Raw genomic sequence first — 27,997 nt, forward strand, 5'->3', positions numbered from 1 at the left:
CCCCTAGAACACTTTTGATATATTCTCACACCCCTTACAAAAGTTCAAAATAACAGCAATAAATTATGCACATACACTATAATTTTGAAATTTCTAAACCCAAGTTTTCGCACCCCCTGGAATATCATCTCACACCCCCAGTTGGGAACCTCTCATCTAGGGTGAACAAGTGCTCACTTACCATTTTCTTGCCTATTTCAACTTGTATTCCTAATCTGTTTTTTTACAATACTGTTTTTTGGTAGGTTGGACTGTTGTTGTTTTTTTCCTTTTGTGTAAAGACTGATGCAAAAAACGAGTTAAGCAGTTCTGCTTTCTCCCTGTTGCTTGTCACCTTCTTGCCACTTTCTCCCATTAATGGACCAATCGTTTGTGATAATATTACTCTGATTTCATCATTGGCTCTGAATAGGTTTTACTGCTCTGAAAAATTGTGGAGTAGCTGCTGGAGGCCATGGCTACAAGGGCTTTTGCCCAAACTTAGCTGCTACATCAATTATAAGCTTGGTAGGGCTACAAAGCTGATTCACATTCTTATACTCTCACAGACTACTGCAATGAGGGCTGCCTTTGAAGATGATTTGGAAACTGGGGATTCTGTGACAGTTGTAAGTATGAGGACTGGTCGTAAGTCATTTTTAGTGCCAGTATAACTTTGAACAGTAGTTAAACTAATGGTTGTAAGATTAGGACTTCCTGTACTGTATTTTTTTCACACCAAAATAGCTTGTGTTTCTGAATTGTTTATGGAGGCAGATGTGGAAAAATTATCTTCTTTACGTTCCATCCCAATGATCCTGCTTGCCAAGATAAACACAGAGTTGTAAATCTTTCAAAAACCTAACCACAGTTGGAGTTTCTGGATGAGAAGCTCACACTATAAGCAGTTTCAATTTCCTACTTCTATTCCAACTTCAGTGAAAATATATATGATCTCTTTCATAAAGTATGCTAAATACTAATATTGCTAAGCATTTTACAGTAATTACTTTTTAGAAATCATAAATGTTGTCTACAAAGTTGAGCCTGTACATGGATCACTTCATATTAAACAGGTTAATTTATTGTCAACATTATCAACATTTGTGAAACAAAGTATTGTTTTTCAGAATGTTTTAGCTAGGTGACTTTTTTAAACTACAAATCTATCACAAAAGCTTTTAACTCTTGATACTTTGTGCTCTAGAAAATCAAATTTCCTTTTTGTCTCCAAAAAGTTCTATATCATTTCATCCACTGCAATTTGTATAAATTCAGCTATTCTGAAAAAACAACATTATGAGCAAGGGCTTTTAATAACATCATCTTGATAGGACTGTACCTCTTGTGAGCCAGGAATAAATACAATTTTTTGCTCTTCTTCAACTGTAGGATTTCTCTGAAATGCCATTCCTTTTCAAACAGAGGAGAGAAGATGGTTTTGCTATGAAATTTTAACCCATAATTTCTCTCCATAGAATAACAGGTTAAGAAAAAAGGCAAAATGTATTTTCGGTTTACCAATTAATCAATAAAGCAATGAAAATATGAGTAGTCCTATTAACAGCTAAAGTATTGAGACTACGAATCAGAATGCTGCCATACCAAATCAGAAGTCCAAACCTAAGTTTTTGAGATAGCCTGACAGATGAATGGATAGATCTAATTCTCATGCTTCTCTACAGATCAACTAGTTTTCATGAAAATCTATTTTAATTATTTTACTTTTTGCTTTGAAAGCTAACATATACTGTAGTCCTTTATTTCTTCCTTTTAAGAAAATCTATGCATTTTTCATTCTTTTCTATCCACTGAAATTAAGAGATAGTGAAATTAAATTTGGAAACTATGTTTATGGGGGGAAATAGCATTTATGGTAAACTTTGGAATTGATTATAGATAATTAATATGATAAACTACTATATTTATCCATAAGGAAGATAACTAAATTTTAAGTCAATCTTACACAAAAAGAAAGAATACATGTAAAAATCATAAGCAAGGACAAAAGCCCTATGCAATGTCCAGCTTTATTTGATTAGTCAATTAGAGCTAATATCTAACAGCTAAAATTGTACCAACCATGTTCAGAAAACATGTCTTAATTGGGGAATTGTCCAAAATACATACATACTGATAGCTAAAGGAATGTTGGTCTAACTAAGGTTAGAATGCTAGATGTATGTATTAATTAATAGTAGTAATTGTTCAAAACAAGTTCAAGGATAGGAAGTTCTGTGCTTATCTGTAATACCTCTAAAATATTTTCTGACAGCATAATAATCAGTAGATCTTGCATTTTCCAGGGTTCAGTCAAATGACAGTTGTTGAATGTTTGTGAGATAGAAATGTGAGGAATAAATAAATGGATAGATTTCAGCTTTCTCTGACCTCTTAGATTCATAATCTAGATATTTCCTTGATAAGTTAGCTGGTGAACAATTGCAGCACCATTCAAAAGCACTTTCGACTAATGAATATGAGGGTAAACTTTTTCTCAGATTTTGTGAACATAATTAATGCCACATCAACCTAGCATAATATGGACTTGATAACATGAAGATAATGGGGATCTACTGTACATCCCAGTGTGATGAGTCATAGTAAAAAAATTACACCAGTGCTGTAGTGTTTTTACTGATTTCCTGGTAGATGAAATTCAAAGTTGTATGAGAATACTGAAGACACTCAAGTGAAATACTTTTTCGTTCACCCTGTGATTTCCATTCTCTATCCTGAAGATTCTCAACTCTTCAGAAAAGATTTTGAGAGTACATAGGAAGAAGGAAACCATCATCCTCCCTTCTATTGACAAAGCACTTCCACACAAGGTATTACATAGAAGACTTAAACTTTTCATATATTGTAGTCTGTACTCTCACTTGTGCCCCATTGAGATAACTTTTCTAACTATATTGTTTATGTGATATAAAAATATTTTGAAGAACTATCTACCGTAGGTCTGGAATTCCCTTGCTTCTGAGATGGTTCAAAACCAAGTTGAAAATCTTCTTTAATGAGAGATATTTGTGATTTGTTTTATTTCTGTATACATGATCTTTGTATTTTAAATGATTTATCATAGAATCAGCTGATAAGATAGTACGTTGATAAAAATTAGTTTTGTGATAAAAAAAATAGTCTGAAAACCACTATGATACAGGCACAGAGGTGGCGAGGAAATTTCATCAGTGACATTGCAGGGATGTGAAGGTTCCAAATAAGGTTTAAGGTAACATCTTGAAATTTCTGGGTAGAGTTCTAAAATTGCCAAGGGAATTTTACTTCAGGATCCTTAGCTGCGTGCCAAGAGCAGAAGTCTACCCAACAATACAGACTATATAAAAGCTAGGATTTTGGAAGGGCTAAGTTTCCTTCAATTCTGCCTGGAAAGAAAGCAAATGTCTCTTTATCCATTGGTTCATCCTATGTCCAAATGCTTTATTTTGTGTCAAGATCTGATGGTTCTCATTCCCCCTAAGCAATGCCTGATCAACCTGTTATAGGAAGTTGGTTTGTGTGTAAGGTGAATATTACATGACTGTGTAGAATTCTATTTAGTTTTGTTAGCTAATACATTTTCTTTTTCTTAGATATTTTTTTGTTTCTGCATATCTTATGAGAAATTTTTGAGTGCTTGTATATCAATATCAATTCCGACTCTGTAGACCAGGATTGCACAACACTCCTCTTCCAACTGCCCCTAGCCATAAACTAGGAATAAATCCATGATCTGGTGGATTTGGATAGCAAGGGAAAGAGTGTGGTATGCCTATGCCTACAAGTAGCACATAGATAGTGAGAGAAGTATGATTGCTAGTAAGCAGGACAGCTTGTGTGAATGTCTGTCAGCTTGTCAGTAGACCAGACAGGAAATGGACCATATGATCTAAGTCTACTTTATTGTGGAGCTACATTAATTAACAGACTCTTACAAGTACGAAGGTACAAATCTTCCTATCTCTCTTTTTACAGTCTGAGAAGAAGTTGGGACAGACCCTTCTAAGTTACATTCTCTATCCATTATGCAGCTGCAAGCTACACATCACAAACACACACATATTTTTATCTATTTCCTAGGCAGCATCTCTTCCCCTCATCCCTCAAGGTCATTCCCACATACTATTACACTGTCACTGCTGGAAATAAGTCAAGACTGATCATTTAAAGATGTGCATGTTCAGCATACTTAACATTTTAGCATTATAATTCAGACTTTTCCAAGTAATTCTTTTGCGCAGAACTCATCACTTATGCGTTTATGTCAACTCATTTCCCACTTCTTATTGTTCTAAAGTAAGATACGTAATCATGACTCTAATTCAATATTCATGGCTTGTTAAATATTTTCTACAACATGAATCTTCCTGTGCACATTGGCTATCATTTGCCTGCTCCAAGTGACAGCAAGGGTTATTTACTTAATCAGCTTCTGTGTCACTGTAAATATAAATGCAATGTTAGGCAAATTACATAGCATAATTAATAAGAATAAAAAACAAACCTTAAACATTGTGATGTTAGAAAGACTGGTTCAGTATTCACTTTTTACTCAAGACTGAGCTTTGTTATTAAACATAGCCCTTTTGAACTTTATTCCTAAAATAGCAGACCTATACAGTGAAAGTTTTGAGGACTTATGCAATTTTCAATGTTTAATTGATGATTGACACTCATTGATTTTAATTGTTAGCTTTTTAAAATTTTTATAAAGCCTTTGAAGAACTTGAGTAAATATACTGAAGGTAGATAACTTTCATTTCTTTGTTCCTTATCAGTAGAAAAAAAAATCATTGTTTTAGTGGTTTCTTTAGTCAGGATTTGTAATAATGTCAAGAAAATTCCATCAATAAATTATAGGTGGCTGTTAAGTTTTTGTGGGATATCAGCTGCATTATATCACTTATTTATTTTATTTATTTTATTTTATTAGATTTATATACCGCCCTTTCCCGGAGGACTCAGGGCGGTTTACAGGGCATTTTAAAATCATACCAATACAAAATACAAGTTAAAAGACAAATAAAAGATTAAATTATCCCTGAAAATAAAACCTCAGTTAATATTCTCAGCCTGGGTCAGAGAGCTCAAAGAGCCAAGTCTTCAGGTCTCGGCGGAATGAACGTAGGTCAGGGGCAGTTCTGAGCTCCACTTGGGCCAATTAAGTGAAATTTGCAGGAGTTCTGAATTAACAGAACTTACATTGTGATGCCGACACATTCTTATATAAACATACAACTATCCTTCCATATATAATACTGTATATTGTAATAGGTTGCACAGTGTGTGAGTCACATAAAAAAGTAAGGTTTTCTGCCAACGTGTATCAGTCTCTTTGGCACAGATTTTTCATGACAGCCGAAGCTGGCTCAATTATTAATCTTTTTAATATTTTTCCTTCATAGCTTAAAATAAGGAGTATTTCTTAGCAAAGAATAGATATTTGAAACTAGCACAATTAATACAAAAGATTCAGCCATCTTCTAGTAATGCCAACATTCAAATAGGGCACTCAACAGATGCTTTAACAGACTAAAGCATTAATTTGGTGATCTTCAATGCCTGTTATTTACTTCCTTGATTTATTACAATGTTAAATGATTTTAAAAAGAAGATGTGTTAAAATAAATACAGGTAAATGTCAAGAAATATAAGTATACAAAACCTTTGTATATGACCTTTAACAATTATGCACTTCGCCTAATTGTTTTAATAAGTTCATGAGTAAGATATAATTCTTTTTTTAAAAAATGCTTAATTTCATAATTTGTGCTGTGAATTTAATTACTTGTTGGAAAGTATCACTAGTTGGATATGATGAGTAGGCATAACAGAGAATTCAATGATATTGCCACCGAGTCCCAACTAACTAAAGCCTGAGCCTATATTTCAAGAACAGACCAGATTTATAAAGCATTAGGAAAGATTAAACATTGATGTGTTGCTGTATATACCTTTATATGACTGGACTCTGCAACTTCTGATTTCTTCTGCTTGTGAACCATTGGGAGCTGGACTGCCTTGTTTCCAGACAAGTCAGAATTGGAGCATTTTGGACTTTGCTTGCAAAATATGTTCCTTCCCCACAGATATGTCTTAATTTCTGGGTGTCTGTGTTTGCATGTTTCTTAACACTCATATACAAAATGGTCAGGTTCTCCACAATATAAATAGCCTTTACGTGCTACAACTTTTCTCAAGGATATGTTGTAACTCAAATGCATGGGTTCAGCTTTGAGGAGGAAAGTGTATTGGATATATTTGCCACCTTCAGTTATTTGTAAAACTAATAAAGATGGGATACAAACAAACAAGTAATTTTTACTTCACATATGTAGATAGAGGAAAAAGGAGCAATAAAAAAAATCAGGCATCTTCCTTTCCAATCAGAAAAATACTCTGCTGCATTCCCTTCAGTCTTCCATACTATAAGTGCCTAAGCAGATGCTGATTAATACTGTCATAACTTCTAGGGTGCCTTAATTGATAAAGGTGTCCCATATTTCATCTGATAGTATCTCTGAACTAATCATTATGCCACATCTTGTATTACCAACTGAAACGAGGCGGCATACTCTTATACAGATGTCTACATTGTTGTAGGCAATGGGTTTTCAGGGCTGGTAGTCATTTGCTTGACTAGATCATCAAAGTGAGCTCTCAGGCATGCCATAAAATTAGTCTGGTTATACATGTCTAGGCTATGAATCAGAAGTGGAATTGCCCCATTTCACAGCTTATTCACTTGTGTTAATTAGAAATTCTGTGTGTATTCAGTCAGTGAGGAAGACATCTGGTCTCAGAGAAACATTGTTCACACTCAGTGAGGAAAGCAGTAAGTTTGCTTAGATTCCCATTGTACTTGTTGAACATAGAAGTTATTCATATGGGAGAGCTACAGCACTTCAACAATATTTATTTTATTTTATTTATTTTAATTCCATTTATATCCCGCCCTTCTCCGAAGACTCAGGGCGGCTTACAAGCTTAGCAGTAGCCTTCATTCTATGTATATGCCTGCTTGTTAGGGCTTTCACACACACCCCAAGCGGCATTATTACAACGTCAGCTTAATTGCCCCCAACAATCTGGGTCCTCATTTTACCTACCTCGGAAGGATGGAAGGCTGAGTCAACCTTGAGCCTGGTGGGATGCGAACCTGCACTAATTGCAGGCAGCTGGTGTTACTTAAGGAGGCATTAGCCCACTGCTCCACCAAGGCTTACAGAATCTTGGGGAAGGGTTAGTATAGGGATCACTAGTTGTGTTGGATTTTGTTCTTCCTGCTCAGGTTCACTAGTTCACTGTCTGGGCTCTCTGGTTTACCTGGGTTACCTCTGAATTCTGATGCACAGTAGTGGGATTGCAAGACAGTCTTTATATGTACTTCAAATTTTGGCCTCTCCTATGTGGCCACAATCAAAATTAGTAGATCAGGGGTCTTCAAACTTGGCCCTTTTATGACTTGTGGACTTCAACTCCCAGAATTCCTCAGCCAGCAAAGCTGGCTGAGGAATTCTGGGAGTTGAAGTCCACAAGTCATAAAAGGGCCAAGTTTGAAGACCCCTGGAGTAGATAATATACTTTATTGCAGATACAAGCAACCTTAGTAACAGTGAACTTCTACAAAGGTTAAGAATCTGAAGCAATACACATACAAACACACACACACACAACACACTTGCACATATAAACATGTAAACTCACATTTAAAATTTGATTTTATTTCTCCTGCCCTTTTGTAACATCCTGCTTATATTCCTTTTCTCAGGCTGGCAAGTTGCCTTCTTTTGGTTTTGTTTTTTTTACAAAATGGTTATGTCTGGTCTCCAGCTCCTTGTGTCTCACCTTCCAGAGCTTACCATCATAGCTTTTTTCTCTCTATTCTCAATCTCTCCTCATCTCTTCCAGAAGCCTCTTCCCTTTCCCCTGGTTCCATCTGTTCGTTGGTGAAGTTTAAACACGCCTCCATTTTTATCTGTCTGTTCTGACTTCCTGTGAGAAGATATTGAGTGACAGGAGAGAAACAGATGACTGGGAGAGTATTTAGCTCCTCAGCTTGTACTTTGCTTCAGTCTTATCCCAAATGGTCCTAAACAGAACAGATGGTAAAAGTGAATGGCAATTCAAAGTAAAATGATAGGTGGAGAGTATCAGGTTACCAAGAATGAGTTAGTTTCCAGAACCAGATCAGTTACATTCAAGAGTTTTGAAGGAGTTTCTGGTTATCAACTTGCCACATCTTTTCAGTGACCTTTGAGGAATTGTGAAGGCCAAGCATAATGCTAGAGGACTAAGAAAAGCCTTTTTCCCCCCCTGTGTTCAAAAAGAGATTTAAAATGTATTAATGTACGGGTAAACTTGACTTACAGCAGTTTGTTTGGTAACCGTTCAAAATTACAACAGCACTGAAAAAAGTGACATGACTTTTTTCACATTTATGACCATTGCAGCATCTCCTTGGTCATGTGATCAAAATTCTAGATGCTTGGCAACCTGTTCATATGTATGTCTGTTGCAGTGTCCTGGAGTCATGTGATCAGCTTTTGCAACCTTCTGACAAGCAAAGTCAATGGGGAAGCCAGATTCACTTAACTGTGTTACTAATTTAACAATTGCAATGATTCACTTAACAAATGTAGCAACAAAAATCATAAAATGGGGTAAGTCTCACTTAACAAATGTCTCCTTTAGCAACAGAAATTTTGGACTCAGTTGTGATTATTGCTTGAGGAGTACCGTTACATACACAGATTAAAAATGTACGAACTTTTGTTGAAATTTGAACAGAGGAAGAACAGGCTAAAGTATGTATGATAAAGTAGACTAAGAATTTTGGTTATAATATATAGATGGATCAATGGGAAATGTGTGGTTAAAAGGGTTGAACTTTATTTATTTTTATTTATTTTATTATCAAATGTAGAAACCATCCATCTCCCTCACAGAGTGAGTGACTCTGGGAGGCGTACAATTAAAATTCTATGTTGCCCACAGATGAGTGGCATATTTAATAAATATATAAAAATACATAAGTAAAATCAAGAAGAACATATAAAATATTATTTAACATTGCATTATGATCTGAAGGAAAACCTTCATAAGGTAATATTATTGGTACCTGATGCCAGAAAAAATATCTAGATATGTTCAAATACAAGTTGGCAATATGAAAAACAAAAGGGCATTTTATTATGCTTGGAGTTTAAAAAATGGATTTAAGCTTTAAAAATGGATTCAAGTACGTATTTGATACAGGTAATTTTAAAGATCAATATTCAATTGATTTTCCTTTTAGGATTAATGGATAAACAATTAGAAAAAAGCTATGCAAGAGTATTTCAATATATGGTCACGGTGGCAAAATTGCTGTAAGCACAGAGATGCAAAGATTCTTGTGATGTATGGTTTTATTAGATAGGATGATGATTTGATGATTATATAGGATAGATTATAGAAAGAAGAGTAAATGATATCACTTTAGAAGGAGAAATTAGAATATATTTGTCCCTTTGGCTGCTGTGAAGCATATATAGAAGCCATTTCTATATATCTTTTTTCTTTCTTTTCTATTTTTCAGTTGTTTTTCTTTTCTTGCACTTTTTACTTTTTATTTGATTTCTTTCTTTATTCCTTACTTTATACTAGTTGGTGTCAGTTTTTATCTCTCAAGCTTATACCAGGCAAAACTTGAGTAGTTTACTAAATGCTTAGTTTGTGGCCATTTAGAAAAGAATGCATTGTTTGGTAGAAGCAGTGTGCATTTATACAGAATAAATTACAGTAAACTAATCCAATCTTTTTGGAGAGAATGACTATGAGGGAGAAACAAAGCATCACTCATAACACTTTTTGTACTTACAAAAAAAAATAAGACGCTGTGCTGTGCAGAGAGGCTATACTTAAATAATTGGTGCAAGCTTTCAGGGGGAAAAAAACCCATTCAAGCTACTACTAGAAAAAGCAACCAGCTCAGCTGATTCCATCCCTCAAAGGATCCTGAGCTTCTGACACCATCCCCACCACCCGGCTCTGCCAGGAACCCAATTAAGAGACAGCTCAGTCATGATGAAATATGATCAAGATGTGCAGCAGATCATACTAAATGGGCCAGCCCCACTTCACTTGCATCCATCTTGGTATTTGCACCAGCTAGTTGGTCATATCTACTTTATCTAAATGCAATGAACAAAGTATACCTTGATTTCAGCAAATTATGACATGAAATTCTAGTAAAAAAATGGCTACATGTCTTGATGTATCATCAACAAAATGTGAGCCAATATAATGCAATTACAAAAAAAGCAAATATTCTAGGCTGCATCAATAAAATGCAGAGATATTATTATTCCTCTCAGTTCTGTATTAGTTGGACTTCATCTAGATTGTTGCATCTTGTTTTAGACATAAAATTTTAGGAAGGACATTGACAAACTGGAGTATGCAGCCAAGATTATAACAGGCTTCAAAGAAAAAAATATATGAGGAACAGTTGGGTACATTCAATCTGCAGAAGAGAATACTACAGGGAAACATAACTGTCTTCGTGTAACTAAATGCTGCCATATAGAATATAGGCTTCACAATTGTTTCAAAATACAGGAAAGTTTACATTACAAAGAAGTTGATTTTGATTAAAAGACAAAAAATAATACTACAATTGAACTGACGGCTTCAAGAATCAATTAGAGGTATTCAAACAGAGACTGAATGGCTATCCATTAGGGATGCTGTAGTACTGGATTATTAGATTGGATAGAGGGTTGGGCAGCAATCTAAATTTCTAGAAACAGTAAGTCTGTACTGATGGGTGAAGATCTACCAGTGGTCTATCTTGGTCTACTGCCAGCGCATCTCTAAAGTCTGTTCCAGAATATTAAGGAATTCTTGGAACCAGATTTGGGGGGAATATGGGGAAATGGAAAGAATAGGAGACATAATGGAACTCATATGAACTGTATGTAATGTTAGCTCTAGCGCATGGGTGTCAAACTTGCCACATCACGTCTCGCAACGTATCGTGACTCTTTTTGCATTGCTGGCAAATGGGGTGGGCAAAGCTTCAGTATGATGAAACTGGCCCACGGGCCGGCAGTTTGACACCCCTGCTCTAGTGTAACTATAGCTAACTAAATCCTATTACATAATCTGTGTAATGTTAGCTCCAGCCCAATAGATTTTGTTGGGGTTGGAGAGAGTTTCCTAATTTTCCTTCATTTTCAGCTAAATAACAAGGTTGGGTAGACATTTCTTTTTGCAAATATGTATCTTTCAGACTGTTCCAGACCAGATGTACTTTATATTTGGAATGCAGAGTTATAATTTTAAAACCTTTTCACCAAAGATGTATGGTGAGAGAAAAAAAATGATAAAACTGAGGAATCCTTTCTTCTCTTCTGAAGGAGAAAACATTTGTGTCATTTCCAAAGCAAAAAAGCAGATAAGCAGGTGAGAAATATCCCATATTATAATGAATGTATTATTCTGGGATATTGCATTATTATTTTTTTACAAATACAGTAGATCTATATGTTTCTTTTTTTTTTTCTTTTTATCCACTTCAGCTTCTAAAGAGGGTTAGGGTTAATAAATGATTTTTAATTAGTTTTAGAATTATGGAAGTAATTATGATTTTTGATACAGCAAATATTGTCTATGTCATCTCATAAAACATGTTCTGATTGCACTTTGGCCCAATTGCACTTAATTTCATGATGGTGAATATTCTTAGCCAGTAATATGCCTTTCCAATGTGTTAACTGTTCCTAATGAAGAAGTGCCCAGAAAAGTTCTTGTTGATTGTATTCATTCTTTCCACGTTTTCGACCAGGTGTATAAAACTATATGCTTGTTCATCATTGTTCTAAGATGGCGGCGCCTGGAATGGCTGTGGCTGCATTGGCTCTTGAAGGTGAATAGTTTTGGGAGGGATAGTAAGGGCTATAGGCCACATGATCAGGAAGATTTCAACGTGTTTGAGCAACATGGTGGAACTAAGGTAACATATGACATACGACCGACAATCTTTGCTGGCCTGGCGAGTTTCTAGTTGTTTTGGAACTGTTGGTGAGACCGTTAAAAGTCGTTGGCGCTGTTTGAATTTGTTCTGCCAGCAGCAAGATCTGACTGCTGGCCCAGTGATGGATTCTACTGCAAATCAGAGCTGTTTCCAGAGGAGGAGAGGTCCTGGAGCTTATGGAGTGAAGGAACTGGATGAGGCTGTCGGCAGGTCCAGAGGAAGAGAGAGAGGCTTTTGGAGGAGTTGGTTGTGGCGGCAGCAGCGTGCTCCAGGGGCGAAAAGAAGCAAGGCCTCTTTAAGGAAAGGGTGGAAGAGTTAGGATCAGAAAAAGGAAAGAAGGCGAGGTTGTCAGAATACAAGCGAATTTGAGGGCTAATCCACATGGAGCCCCATTTCCATCTGTCCTGTTTGCCATCGTTCACTCCCTAGAGACTAAAATGGACAATGTGAAATTTGAGCGGGCCCCGAACAAGGAGTATATATCGGAGGTGGTGACCCTTTGAGAGCTGTATGGAACGAAATTTCATTTTGATGTATGCCAATTGGTGTACATTCAAAGTGACAATAAAGTTATCATCATCATCCTCAGTACATTCATTTCCCTTGAAAGCATCTTTATTATTGTATTGTGTTGTCTTCCACTTTATTTGAATTTACATGTTTTATATGAAAATTGTCCATTTTTCTAGGCAAATGTGAGCCACAGACCTGTATTTTTAAAAGAAAATATTAATTTCAATTATGTAACTATTTCAATATAATTTATTATATAACATACATGCCTACATAACCATAAGGCTGTTCCCTTTTTGAATAAGCAGTGGTTTGAAGAGTACAGAAAGGGGCAAGAAACAGTAAACCAAAGAAACTCAAGGTACGTAATGAGCTGTGTGAGCAAGCTCATTACATACCTGCAAGAATTGCAGCCAAGGCAACAGACATAAGAGAAATTTCAGCCCAAAGCAGGAATGTCATTTGGGAAAGCTCTCAGGACTGACACTCCCTAGTTCTGTTTAAGATAAAGATAGAGAGGAGAGGGGCACACTCAGAGTTGCAAGTTTATGTTACTGTAACCTTCTAATAAAAGTAGTTTTAGTATTCATGTCTTGAAACTGTTACTGGAATTCTCATTAGGATCACACATGCTAGAGCAGACATGTCAAACACAAGGCCCGGGGGCCAGATCCGGCCCGCGAAGTGGTTTCATGTGGCCCGCGAAGCCATCCTGGAAACAGTGAGGGAACGCCCCCCCCCTGCCTTGGCCCTGGCCCAGAGACCCTCCTTCTGCCAGAGACCCTCAGATCTGTCCCACTCCTGCCCAGGCCCCCATAGGCACCCTTGATGCGAACCATGTAGAGCTGGCCACGCCCACCCAGTAGGCCATACGCACTCTAGCCACGCCCACCCAGTAGGCCACGCCCACCCAGCCCCCTGAGGGCAACCGCAATGCTGATGCGGCCCTCAATGAAATTGAGTTTGACACCCCTGTGCTAGAGCTTTAATTCAGATAAAGTTGATTGTAAGTAAATCCCTTTGAAACAATGCAGTTGTCTTTGCTATGAAGTGCTGTCCAAAGAGTTACATGTAAATATACATTAACATTACATTAAAGGACTGAATAAGGTAAACACACACTCTCTAAGTCTGCATCTTATATCAAGAATGTCATTAGACATGCATCTTAGTATAGTAAAATCATTTTTCACTAAAGGGACTGAATACAGTAACATTCTTACTGCAGAATACTTGTTATGTAAGCTTTGCAGAAGAACATGCTGTGTGCGCGCATGTGTGCGCATATGTGTGAATGCTTAGAAACTGGTTTCTTTTTAACATTTGTTTTATAAGGTGACATGTTTGACTGAAATGAGTCTATTAATTCTTAGCTGTTCTCAGTTTTACAATTGCTGTTTAGGTAGGCACTGATTGCAAAAAACATAATTTCACCTTCTATTACTTTATATAAGAAGTTAAATCTTATACAAAACATCTCCTTACCAATTATTATGTAAACTTAATGATAGGTTACATTGAGCTTGATCTACCAGCATACCTGCTTTTTTAGGCTGAAGAATAAGGAAATACAAGTTTTCTTTCATGCTCCCATTGTTTCCTATGATGGAAAACTCAAATGTATTTGAAGCTTGTTCCACTAAAACAAAAGAAAAAACATCTGGAATTATTTTGAGACTGGCTGCCTTATTATGAACAAAATATTGTTAGGGTTTTTTTTTCTTGGTTTGGTTTGTGAACATTAATGCCAAGTACAAAGCTTAAGTAGTATCACAATATTTCAGTACCTTGGAGAGCACTTGACTCATCATAATATAGTAGCAATTTAGCATTAAAGTGATGGAAATTCTGAACCTATTTTAAAATTAAAACATAATAAGTCTTGAAAATAAATATTCATGGATGCCTTGGGAAAGTACTTATCACAGAAGTGAATAGGGGTTTTTGATAGAAAAGATTTCAAAAGAGTTAAATAAATTTCTAGAGGTCAAGGCAAAACATTACTTGTATCTATATGTTTGTGTGTGTGTGTATGTATAACTGGAAAACTGAAAAGTTGAAAGTTGTTATTGATTCATTTGTTGTTATTATGGTCAACTTGCAGTGGTCAACTTACGACCAATCACTTAGCAACCATTCAAAGTTACAACAGATCCTCCCAAAACTACTTACAACCTGATTTCAAAGTTATGATCACTATACACACACACACACACACACAGAGAGCAGAGAGAGAGAGAGAGAAAGAGAGAGAGAGAGAGAGAGAGAGTCACCTGATTAGACTCTGGGTGCTTGGAAACCATTTGCAGGGGCTCATGATTACTAGAGTGTGATATATATATATTGGCAGTTTTCAGGGTTTATTTCTGCTTTCTGGAAGATACTGCCCATTGAGTAAAATGTATTCACTTAAAGACAATGGCATTCAGTTAACAACTGTGGCAAAAAATGCCAGAAAATTGGCTCCAGGTATGTGATGTGTTGATTTATGACTGCTATGACTTCCAGGCTCAATTATAGTCATACAGTAAATCAAGGATTCATTGTCATTCATTCATTCATTTGGTTACATTGGATCCTATAAATTTAGATTTGGTTCAGGGATGTTACTTTAGAAACATTATTTTTGCCATTACTTTAAAAATTTTACTTTAAAAACACAGGTGCCATCATTATTTTAAAATAAATTAAAAACTAAGAAGTTATTATTCATTTGGTTATACTCTGACCTACAATTTAGATTTGGTTTAGGGATAATCTTTATTATATTACATATGAACTTTACAATGATCAGTAGCCCATGCTTAAAAATAAATTTATCAAACCATTATTCTTCTCTCTATAAGACACAGAGGGTGGGGGAGAGAGAGAGAGAGAGAGAGTTTCTAGTCACTGAAAAATTTAGTATCTCAGAACTCCTGTCCTTTCCTAGGGAGAAATCATCCATTTCTAAGTAATAAAAGAATTATGAGGTATGCAATTACTATAATTCAAGGTGGCAATACAGAAACTGAGAAATCATAAATTCTAGTCCCACCCGAGGCATGAAAGATGGCTAGGTGATTTCAGGGAAGTCATTCTCAGCCAACCCACTTCAAGGGTTGTTGTGGGCAATCAGGAGGAGAAAAGAGTATTAGGTATTTTTGCTGCTTTGAGTTATTTATAAAAAACAATAAAGGCAGGATATAAATGAATAAATGTGCTCAGTGTTTGCAGATAATCATTAATATATTATTTGAATTTTTGAACCATTATACCCATGATAAATTGAAAGGTTCTGTGTAGAATTTCATTCACTCAGTCATTTGTAGCCATTCTACAATATGCTTTCTTTATTCTTTTCTTTTTTAACTAAAATAGTACAAATGTTCTTCATCGAAGGATACACCTTTTCTCTTCCTTGAAATTTCAAGTGCTGTTGGTTATTAATACCTGTTCATTGACACAGAGATAAGAAGAACCTGTATTCAGAACATTTGTTCAAGCATGCTATAATTGTTTAGTGTACATTATTCAGTTCTGTGAGGAGGCCAGCGCCTTCTGCCAAAATTATCTCTGGAGGGAAAATATTCAGATTCCCATTGCAATACTTCTAAGTGCATATTCTGTGCTTAATGGGTCTGCAGTAGCTCTGCAACCATCCATATGTTCTTTGGCAGTTCAGCAAGAACTTAGTGTAGATAGACTACAGATACTTTTAACATATGCAGACATCAATGCAACTCTTCTGTAAGTCTTCCTAATAAATACCATCCTCATATATCGCACAATACATTCTTGAATTCCATGCCAGCATAACTTTTGTCAAGTAAAAGGAAGTTTCTCTATTAAAAATATGCTATTCTTGATACACATTGACAGAAATGGACAGTAAATAATTTCTCCTTTGAAGCAGGTTGTTTCTTGCAGCAGGTATTTTTTCTTACATATTAAGTAGAACTTGACAGAATCGATCAAGATTAATGACCAAAAGAATCTGAGAATTAACCATGGCAAACATTCTCACTTCAATCAACAAATTTATTCCAAAGTTTTTCTGATGAGAAAAAAACCATGAAGATCTCCTTGCACAAATTGCTATCACCGATTCACATGCAATCTGACCCAGCGTAAGTACAATGATTAAATGATGGACTGAGACCTATTTCAAAACCTGTTTCTGTTATGAAGCACTTTGGACCAGTTGTTATCTCTAGCTTAAACTACCAAAGAAAGTTTTCATTAAGATAACCAAAGGACAGGGGAAGGAAAGAGAGAAGAGACTGCGTATGCTGCCTTGAACTCCTGGGTGAAATGTGAAGTACAAATTCAAGAAACAAAATAAATTTCTGTTCCCCACATTCTCATCACTTCATAGCTTCATTTAATTTCCACAATCTATTGCATCTGAATATTTTGGAAAGTGTATTGGCAGCCCCAATAGAGCTCTACTATTTAGCATTGTTGCTTATGCCAGCAAATAATTTTCTCTGAAGAATACAAGTGATCTCAAATTTAGTTCTCTAGAGTGAAAAATAGAAATGTTCATGCCTGCACACTCTACATTAGTGAATCTCTTCTGCCAATGTATATCATTGTGAAATCCCATAGCTTAATTAAGGTAAAACTACTTTAGAACTAAAGCTCATTGGGCCTAATAAAAATATTTCCCAACCATGGATTTTGCAGAAAGGGGATTTTTCATGAATGAACATGGTTGTTCTTGTTTTGATATGCCTTGAAACTATTGAATATAAGTGTTCAGTGAGATAGAAAGAATTTTATATCACCTGAGAATCCTTCAGTCACTAAAAAAACAGTGTTTAGCTTCAGTTGAGTTTTTGCAAATAAAATGCAACATATAATATTTAACCTCAGATTTATTTATCAACATTTGTTTACCTAAGAAATAAATACAGTAAGCTTTCATGTATTCAGAAAGGGATACAGCATCTCACCTAATTTTTTGGATTTTTGTTTTTCCTCCAACCCTTGCTTATCTAATAAAGGATTCTGAAGACTCATTATTCATTAATAAATCCATCATTTCAGCCATGAGTTTTGCGTTATTTCTCATAGATCAACATAGTTTGTTGTTTTTTAAAATAATCTAGGATCAGCTGTTATTTTATAGTATGTGTGTTTGAGTGAGTGAAATATCTTGTGAGATTTTAATCCTTCACTACTTCCAGTTTTCTAATCACCTCAATATTAAATGGATGAAAAATGTGCTACTTGAATAGGAATTAGGACATGAGAAATGATGGCGTAAGCACATCAAAAGCTATTTTCAGGTAGTCTGATTTAAAAACTAAACATAGTTCAGTCTTCAGCTGAGAACTATCTTAGCCTAGATATCCTATATCTAAAATTGTTAAGACATTACAGTTGAAACCACTGTGTCAATTATTATTGACCTCTGTTCCATAATATTGTTCAATTCTTCATTCACTTCTGACTATTCATGATCTGATGGCCCTCATTTTGTTAGGATTCTTTACTAGCAAATCTATCTCTGTGGTCACTAGAAGTCAATGTGATGATGATGATGATAATAATAATAATAATAATAATAATAATTATTATTAATAATAATAATAATAATAATAATAATAATAATAATAATAATAGTTGGAAGGGACCTTGGACATCATCTAGTCCAACCCCTTGCTCAGGCAGGAAACCCTATACCATTTCGGACAAATGGCTGTCCAGTCTCTTCTTAAAAACTTCCAGTGTTGGAGCATTCACCGCTTCTGGAGGCAGGTTGTTCCACTGGTTAAGTGTTCTAACTGTCAGGAAGTTTCTCCTTAGTTCTAGGTTGCTTCTCTCCTTGATTAGTTTCCATCCTTTGCTTCTTGTCCTGCCCTCAGGTGCTTTGGAAAATAGCTTGACTCTCTCCTTTGTGGAAGCCCCTGAGATATTGGAACACTGCTATCATGTCCCCCCTCGTCCTTCTCTTCATTAAACTAGACACCCAATTCCAGTAGCCGTTCCTATATGTTTTAGCCTCCAGTCCCCTAATCATCTTTGTTGCTCTTTTCTGTACTCTTTCTAGAGTCTCAACATCTTTTTTACATCGTGGTGACCAAAACTGGATGCTGTATTCCAAGTGTGGCCTTACCAAGGCATTGTAAAGTATTAATACTTATTTATTTTATTTATTTATTTTATTATATTTATATACCGCCCTTTCCCGAAGGACTCAGGGCGGTTTACAGGGTGATTAAAATGAAAAATACAAAAGTTAAAAACAATTTAAAAAATTATATCAATCCCTGAACAAATAAAAACCCCAGTTAAAATTAAAATTAAAATTCTCAGCCTGGGCCAGAGAGCTCGAAGAGCCAGGTCTTCAGGTCCCAGGGTAATGAACGGAGGTTGGGGGCAGTCCTAAGCTCCACTGGCAGCTGGTTCCAAAGGGCAGGCGTACCCACTGAGAAGGCCCTCCCCCTGGGTGTTATCCGCCGGCAATCTTTTACCATCGGCACCCTGAGAAGACCCTCCCTGTGGGAGCGCACTGGACAAAGGGAGCTTGATGCCGGCAGCAGGTGTTCCCTCAGATATCCCGGACCCTCGCCATTCACGTACTTCATGTGATCTTGATTCTATTCCTCTGTTAATGCAGCCTAGCACTGTGTTGGCTTTTTTGCTGCAGCACACTGCTGGCTCATATTTAAGTGATTGTCCAGTAGGACTCCGAGATCCCTCTCACAGTTACTACTATTAAGCAAGGTACCCCCTATACTATACCTGTATATTTGGTTTTTCTTGCCTAAATGTAGAACCTTACTTTTTTCACCATTGAATTTCATTTTGTTAGATAGCGCCCAGTGTTCAAGTCTGTCCAGATCCTCCTGTAAGTTAAGCCTGTCTTCTGGAGTGTTGGCTATTCCTGCCAGCTTGGTGTCGTCTGCAAATTTGATGAGTTCCCCATTTATCCCTTCGTCTAAATCGTTGATGAAGATGTTGAAGAGCACTGGGCCCAGAACAGAGCCCTGGGGCACCCCACTACACACTTCCCTCCATATAGATGCGGTTCCATTGAGGACCACATGCTGAGTACGGCCAGTCAGCCAGCTACGAATCCATCTGGTGGTGATAATAATAATAATTTTATTTATATACCGCCCTTCTCCCGAAGGACTCAGGGCGGTGAACAGGGCAAATATATAAAAATACAAAAATACAAAAGTTAAAAAGAATTAAATACAATGCCCAAACTAAAACAGTAAATACATATATTAAAAAACAATAAAATCCCAAACCCATCTCCCCATCAGGCCAGGCTGGCTTGTTCGAATAAGTGTGTCTTCAGATCGCGTAGGAAGGAGCGAAGGTCGGGCGCTATCCGGAGCTCGACCGGCAACCGATTCCATAAGTGATGCTGTCTAACCTACATTTTTCTATCTTATCAAGTAGAAGGTTGTGATCTACTTTATCAAATGCCTTACTGAAGTCCAAGTAAATTATATCCACAGCATTCCTCTTATCTACTAATTTTGTCACTTGGTCAAAGAATGCAATAAGATTTGTCTGGCATGATCTGTTTTTGACAAACCCATGTTGGCTTTTAGTAATGACTTTGTTTGCCTCTAGGTGCTCGCTGATTCGTTGTTTGTTTACCTTTTCCAGAATCTTCTCAGGTATTGAGGTCAGGCTGATAGGTCTGTAATTTCCTGGATCCATTTTTTTTTCCTTTTTTGAAGATGGGAACTACATCAGTTCTTTTCCAATCCTCTGGTAGTTCCCCAATGCTCCAGGATTTGGCACATAACAGCGTTATTATAAGTTTATCTTTGATACATCAAAATGTTACTTGCCTTGTTCTATGTAAGTCACTTTTTCTATTGCCCTCAGTTTCTCCAAGCATCAGAATCTTCTCCAGTGACTCTTGCCTTAACGTTTTATGTCCAAAATATCCTACTTTTAGCTTCAGCATTAGTGCTTTCAGTGAGGAAATTGGTTTTTTTTTTCTCTAGTACTGAATGATTATTCTTGAAATTGAAAATATTCTGAACATTTTTCCTCCAGCACTATAATTCAAAAGCATCCATTTTTCTTCATTCAACATTTCACAGCCATGTGTTACAACTGGGGAAACCCTTGACAAAATTAACTTTGTTGTCACTTGGTATTTCTGCATTTAATACCTTGTCTAGACTTCTCTCAAGTAACTGATTTTACTTTATTTCAGCTCTATAATCAACATCTGTTTGAATTTTTCAGTCTAGGTAGATAAAATCGGTAACTACTTCAGCCTCTTCCCTATATACTTTCCTTGGATTGTTGATATATATATATTTAGTATTGACCAGCTGGCTAGCTTTTATATCTCTTATTTCCCCTTCATCAAGAGATTGTTTAAGTTTCTCACACCTAGTCTATTTCGTATAATACAGAATTTTTCACTCTCTGTGTTTGTGTGTGTGTGTGTGTGTGTGTGTGTGTGTGTGTGTAAATTAGTGAGATAACTATATGAAACATCAGCTCTTTTTCTTTCCAATTAATCATTAATTAATTAATCATTCCATGTTCCACTCTAACTGCTGTATCCTGGTCATCAGACTTTCATTGACAGATCAGACGACATACAACCATATTTTTAAGATCTATCCTCAGCTTGTTGTGAGTGTAATAATAAAGTAAAATAAATGTCTTTTAGAATTCCTTTGCTTTTCCATTATCCATCAGATGTTATCAGTCTTGTCCTGCTTCTGAATCTAGCTTGTACAACTGGCAGCTGTTGTTTCTTGTATTGTTAAAGTCTGGATTGCAGCATATCTTGAGATTGGTATAAATTGATCTTTTCCAGTCCCTCAGCCATTGCTGTTTTTTCCATATCTGGTTAGAAATTGCACATAGCACCTTAATAGCATGATGCTGCAATATTTTAAACACTTTAGTTGGTATTTTTATCAATTCCTGCAGCTTTGTTGTTATCAATATTTTCTAGGACCCATTTAATTTCAACTGCTCTAGTTCAGCAGTTAAAACTTTGTGCACATCAATAATTCTGGGTTTGTTTTCATACAATTCTGCTATATATACATGCTAGATCCTCTTTATAGCCTATTTCTTACAGAAGTCTTTCCTGTCCTTTATCATACCATTTTGCATGAAATGTCCCTTATCCTTCCCATATGTTTGCTTTCCTCAATTTTTTTCTTGCATCATATTTCCTTATCTTTCCTTGTTCTTCTCTGGAGCTTTGTCTTTAAGTTGAGGATTTTTTTTCCTCTCTTGACTGTATGCCTTTTGTTCTCAGTACATGTTACTGACTCCTCCTAGCCAAAAGGTTCAGAGGATCTACCACTTTCATCAAAACGACAAAATAGTGTAAGACCATCAACACTGACTTTTTTATATGTGTGTGCAACATCATGATGAAGCACCCTTCAGCATGACACTGATTTTATTTTTTGTCTCCGTCCATCTCTTGGAACAAAGTTGTGAAGAATTAGAAAGGTCTAACTGAATTCTAGCACATATGCCTGGTCCTGGTTTGCAGTCCTAACTACTAATCTATTAATTTGTTTTGTGTGCCCTTGCTTCCAATTTGTTCTCTGATTCTGCTTTCTGCTTTGTTATTCTGGCTTTAAGATATCAGTAAGACTGAAATAGCATGATCCATCCAGAGAGATTCAACCATGGCAGAGATGGGCAGCAATGAATGGAATCTATAGCATTTGTAAATGCCATTCTCTGCTAAAAAAATGCCTGTATATTTAGGAAAATTGTATCCCAAGAGGAATTTACATTTAAAAATGTCTGTGTGTAATACAGACAAACAGACAGACAGGTACATATCTCTGTCTATTAAAAAATGAATGCAGATTTTTAACAGTTAATAATTGAAAACATTTATAGAACCAAATACAGAAAGACTTATGACATTGACACAAGCTGTATTTAAATTGACTCGTGTGTCTTAATCTTCTTGTTTAGTCATTGTACAATTCCTGACTCACTCTACATTGCTGACCATGACTCAACCTTGCTAGACCTAGGATTAATATGTCGGGGCAGGAAATACTGAGAAGTTCATTTTCAGCAAAGAGAAATAACTCAATTTGCCATCTTGTCATTCAGTTTTTTCCAACCTAAATGAAGTAGTCCTAACATTTATTGAACTATGATTTTTCTTTCCATGTGTTGTGCTAGGGACTGGTCCTTCAGATAACTTAATTTAAATACTAGTAAGACATAACAGGTGGATGTGGCATATGACAGTAGGAGGGAAAGGGAGGAGAAGGCATGTGTAGCAGTAATAAGAACATAAGATTATGTAGATGTGTGGAGTGCATAATTAACAGTTATTTTTTTAAATGATTGATTTATGGGCAGGTTTTTTTGTTTTCGTTTTGTTTTTGTTACACTAGAGGAGTAGTTTCATGATCATGCAGCCTACCTATTATTAGTTTTTAAAATAATTATCCAGCATATTTACACAAAAGACTCTTCCTTTATTTTATTTTTGGTATTTTAGGTATATCCAAGAAAGGTCAAAAAGACTTTAGGATGGAGAGTTGTAAGAGATGCACTGAAGAAATTGAAACATAAAATATAGGGTTTTTTTTTAAAAAAAGAAAATATTTGTTACATCTGTCTATAGAGTTTCAGCACTCAAACAGGTTTGACCTTTTTCTCTAGATATGCTTAGATGGAACAGAGGAAGTTACCTTACATAATTCAAGCCTTTGATCCATTTAGACACACATTATAAACACACACTGTCAGCAGCTCTCCAGGTTTCAAACAAGAGTCTTTTCTTGCCGTGTCAAGATGCCAGGGACTGAAACTAGCATGTTCTGCATGTAAAGCATTTGCCACAAAAGAATGAGATAAACAGCATTCCATTTCAGCAATTTTCCTGGCACTGAAAAGAATAGGCTTCACCCTTGTTTAGATCCATATTTTTCTCCACACCATATCCTTGGGGAATGGAGTCTGTATTTGCTTAAAAACAGGGCATAACTTCAATCAGTTCCTGATTTTCCATATTCTATCTTTTGGTTTCTTCATTAACTCTAAAAAAAATCTTGCCTTTTTTAATCTCCCTGCTTATTTGTTTTCTTTCACTGGGATTCTTTTGTGGATAAGGTGTTAGTTCTATTGATTTCTACAGGTTTGAAGCAATTGCAGGATGCATTTAGACAAACGTTTTTGTTCATTCACAATACAATATTATGTCTCTATGTTGGCAAACTGTTTGCAGAATCTGGATAAAATGTACAAGCTTATTCTCTACAATCACTCCAATATTAAAAGTTGTTAAGTAAACACAACATTTCACAAAACCTTTGGAAATATATTGTATCCTTGATATAAATAAAGACACATTTGTTGTCCTTTTATTGCGGGTGATCAATTTTTATTCCTTCCCTTTAATTATTTGTTCTCAACATTTAAGCCAAGATATGAAACTTTTAAAACAATGCAATTTTCTTTCAGCAAACAGTAATTTAAAGACTTAGACTTAAAGATGGACTGAATCAAAAGCCATAAGTATAAAAAAGCAAAAGGGAGCAGAATTTGAGCTCAATCTACTGGTAGGTGATACAGTTTACAACAGCCAATCAGTTTAGGGAAGAAAGATATCAGAACAAATGTTACTTGCATCTATCAGATAATGCTTGTGAAGTGAGTCACAATATTACTTTATTCTTAATTTGATGAGTTGTACCATGTAGGAAAGAAGACATTTTTATTAAGTATGCAATGTGACATTCACATCTAAAATTCATATTTAGATTACTGTTTCTCTAAAGAGCTTCAAAACTGCTGCAAAAGTTTGTTTGCTTTGTTTAAGAGATAATGACTCGATCAAAATTATTGAATGGAACACTGAAGCAGTCAGACTTCTCCGTTCTCAGTGAGCACTCACCAACTAAGTCATAGCCTGTTTATTGCCTGTTAGGAAAATGTCAGTACTGTATAAGAAAAGGTGAAGTCTGACAGATAGCTTTTAATCCTTCTATTATAGAATGTTTATTATTTTCCCCCCTCCAGGAAAGAAACTAGAGATGGGAGAACATGGCAGAGAAGGAAGAAAGCGCTGAAACGGCCTTTATCAGTACACAATTTGAACTTGAGAAACACTTAACCTGCTTTTTGGTATTGCCACTCAAGTAGAATAGCATTCTTAAAATATATGAATTTGTTTTGCTTCTGTTTTGTTTGAAGTTGGTGGACTTTTGTGTTTCCACTATACTAAGAAATGATAACAGAGCTAATCTGAAAAAGAAACTAGAGCCTAATTGAGAGTGGGTACAATGCCCCAGAGAAATATCACCAGACTTGCACTTTTGGGATGGTCCAGATCTAGCGTCGCTTCTGGGAACTCAGATAGTTGCTATGACCAAGGAGGCCATTTTGGGGTGGGGATTGTGGGGGTTTTTTTGGTGGGGGGACGACTGGTGTATCAGTTACAATTCTTTTGTGGAAAGATGCATCTGACCACAGTCATATCCATACCTTGCTTACCTTTTGGTTAGTTTGCTGTCATGTGCTTTACATAGGTTTGCTTGGGCCTGAGGAATCAATTGTAGAAAATGCAGCTGATTCAGATTGCATCCATCAAACTGGTCTCTTTGTTGAGCTTTTTGCTAAATTACATGATACTAGTTTTATGTTAAATATAATGGTTGTTAAATAATTTCAATATTCAAACAAATTTGGATAATATTAAGTATAGCATAGTTCAGGTGCAAAATCCTAGCTCACAGCTAGGTGGGAGAATAAACATAATTTTTCAGCAATTCTTTGCTGCCATCAAGTGGTCAAGTCCATATTTTTATTATAGCCCCAGGTAATAACATATTCAACATATGTCACTTTCCATTCCTACTATGTATGAATCCCCTTATATATTAATTTTCAGTTTCCATGTTATATGTCCCATCATCTGGGGAGATTCACTCGATGTAAATACAAGACAGAACCTTTCCTGCTACAGCATCATTTTTAAAAATGAGAATAAATGCCTATCAAAGGTTGTAAAATATTGCAAGCATTGTTTTTATTAATTAGCAGAGTTATTTATTAATTTGATAAATAACTTTTGTGATATAAACTTCTGTAGTCAAAAATATTTAATTCTTTATTTTTTAGGAGGGAAAAAGATAAATATGCCTCTTTAAGAAAAATAGTAGAACTTCTTGAGAGGCATTCATATTTCTGTCTACCAAATTATTTTAAAATCCATGCCTTATTAGTTTGTACTGTTAGAGGTGTAAACATAGATATATATGCCTACATAGTTCACAGTCTAGGGGGGGCGGGAAGAAACATAGAGGATCAGGCAAATATATTCTATAGTAATCTGAGGAACATGGTACAAACTAATAAGGCATGGATTTTAAAAGAATTTGTGATACAAATAACTAATAGCTTTGGACTGATTGTACTGTTCACCCAAATTATGTAGTAATGGGTTTCTTTCTAGTCAAGATCATCTGTTTTTGAAATATTTGCAAATGTATTTTGTTATGTTTGTTTTCAGGTTTGCATTGATAAATAGTTTAGGAATCCCTTGAATCAATGGAAAGATTAAAATCATAATAGGAAAAGAATTAAAGGATTATGCCATATAGGGCATTATTCTACTAGGATCTGGGACCTATGCCAGTTCAGAAAACTTAATGCTATTGGCTTTGATGAGGCTACTCCAATGCTTGAATTACTTATTCATAGCGCATAGCCTTGTACAATTAGTAACTCTATTCTGTGATATTTGCAAGTTTTCCTCTAAATATATATTTAACCACAGCCAGTTTAATGAACGTATGGCAACCACAGTTTATCTTCAAAATACTTTGGAGTGTGTATTTTTTTGTGTGTGAATTCTTAATTTTCTCTGTAACAGCAAGCAAGCAGTTTTAATTAACCTGATATAACTATCTACCACCTTCTGTTTCCATAATCACTATTTCCAGCATGGGTTAAAATCTCCACTGTATTCATATGCATGTATTGAAAGATGAAAATTTTCCATTCTTTAATTCCTTTGTATCTTGAAAGTAAACTCATTATTTTATGGCTGCAATTCTATGCCTACTTACCTGGAAGTAAGCCTCACTCAATATAATGGGACTTGTTTCTGAATAAATATGCATTGTTTTGAGGTTCCATGGGATTTAGTAGAGTTTTCCAGCACCTTCTTATGTCTACAATTCCCTTTATTCAAAGATATAGAAAGAGGTGATTTGGAACCAGTTGTACTTACAGATCTAGTATAGGCATAGCTTTAGCAATAAAGGCAATTCACTATAGCTAAGTGTGATTGACTAGGCAGGGGATATTTAAGAACTATGTGTGATCTAATGGGAAGGCAGATGGCAGCTAACTTGGTTAAAAGTAGTTTACCCTGGGGAAAATGCCACAAAAACAGTAATGGAAAAAGTGTGAGGCAGAACTCCACAAGAAGTTATATGCAGTTGCTAAGAGAGATATTTTCTCTTATCTCCCAACACCACAATTTGAAAGAACAAAGATCCAGAATTTCATTTAGCCATTTTGGTTGATAGCAACATCTCTAGAATTTCAAGCCAAGGTGAAAAGTAGGGGGGGGCATTGAGTGCATGAGGGTTGATAACTAACTTACTATTTTGAAAAATGTATTTCTTTATGTAGAGATAATTATCTGGTAAATTTTCAGGTAGGATGCTCTAATAGAAATATGAGAAGTGTCCTACACTAAATCAAACTGCAAATCAGATACTTTAACCCTGACAAATGACTTTTCCCTAAATTACAGGCATTTATAATTAAAAAGGACTTTTAAGTCCAACCTTTTGCTTAGTGCAGGAATCCAAATAAAAGCATCCCTGACAAATGGTTGTCCAACCACCTCCAGTATAGGAGATTATTACTTCTCTAAGACAATGATTATAGTGTTGAACTGCACTAAAATTTAGAGAATTTTCCCAACATTCTGTTGGAATCCACTTTCATAATTTTATTGATGTTTTTTTATGTGACGTATTTGGGGGTATTTAAAAAGTACTATCGTATAATCTTCCCAAAGATAACTGTTTCCAGTATCTTCTCTTATGATATGATTTAGTTCTAGTTCCCAATTAATCCTGTTCCTGTTTGTTTGCATCATTCTCAAAGATTTTCAGGCCTAAGAATAAATATAATAGTGTCTAGAAGAAGAGAGATGATCAGCATAGAGCAAAGAGGAACGTAGCCCTATGATTTGATGGCTACTGTATATATAAAAATAAGATAAAGATTAACAAATCCATGCTGAATCCCAGCAATTGTTGCATTGTTTTCAATATACTTACTGATCAATCTCTTCATGAGCTGGTTTGGAATCTTTCCAGGAGGGAACATCAGACTGACTGATTCTTCAAGATTCTCTTTTCCCCTGTCTGGGAAGATAGGAGCAATCATTTTTCTTTTCCATCTATCCACAGGACCTGATAATATCCCAGTAGAAATTTTTAAATTGCTGAAAGACAATGGGAAGAATCTTTTACTGCAGCTCTTCAATCAAAT

At 35.7% G+C, this 27,997-nt stretch overlaps 1 long non-coding RNA gene across 1 annotated transcript; it reads left to right on the top strand.

Moving 5' to 3' along the window:
• Nucleotides 1-546: 546 nt before the first annotated feature.
• LOC310632635 lies at nt 547-27,997 on the top strand. The gene is made up of 5 exons (XR_014490891.1): nt 547-608; nt 2,721-2,810; nt 24,503-24,607; nt 25,374-25,485; nt 27,916-27,997. It is a non-coding gene; the product is annotated as an uncharacterized lncRNA (long non-coding RNA).

Source organism: Vipera ursinii, assembly GCF_947247035.1.
Source record: "Vipera ursinii genome assembly, chromosome: 1".
Taxonomy (NCBI): domain Eukaryota; kingdom Metazoa; phylum Chordata; class Lepidosauria; order Squamata; family Viperidae; genus Vipera; species Vipera ursinii.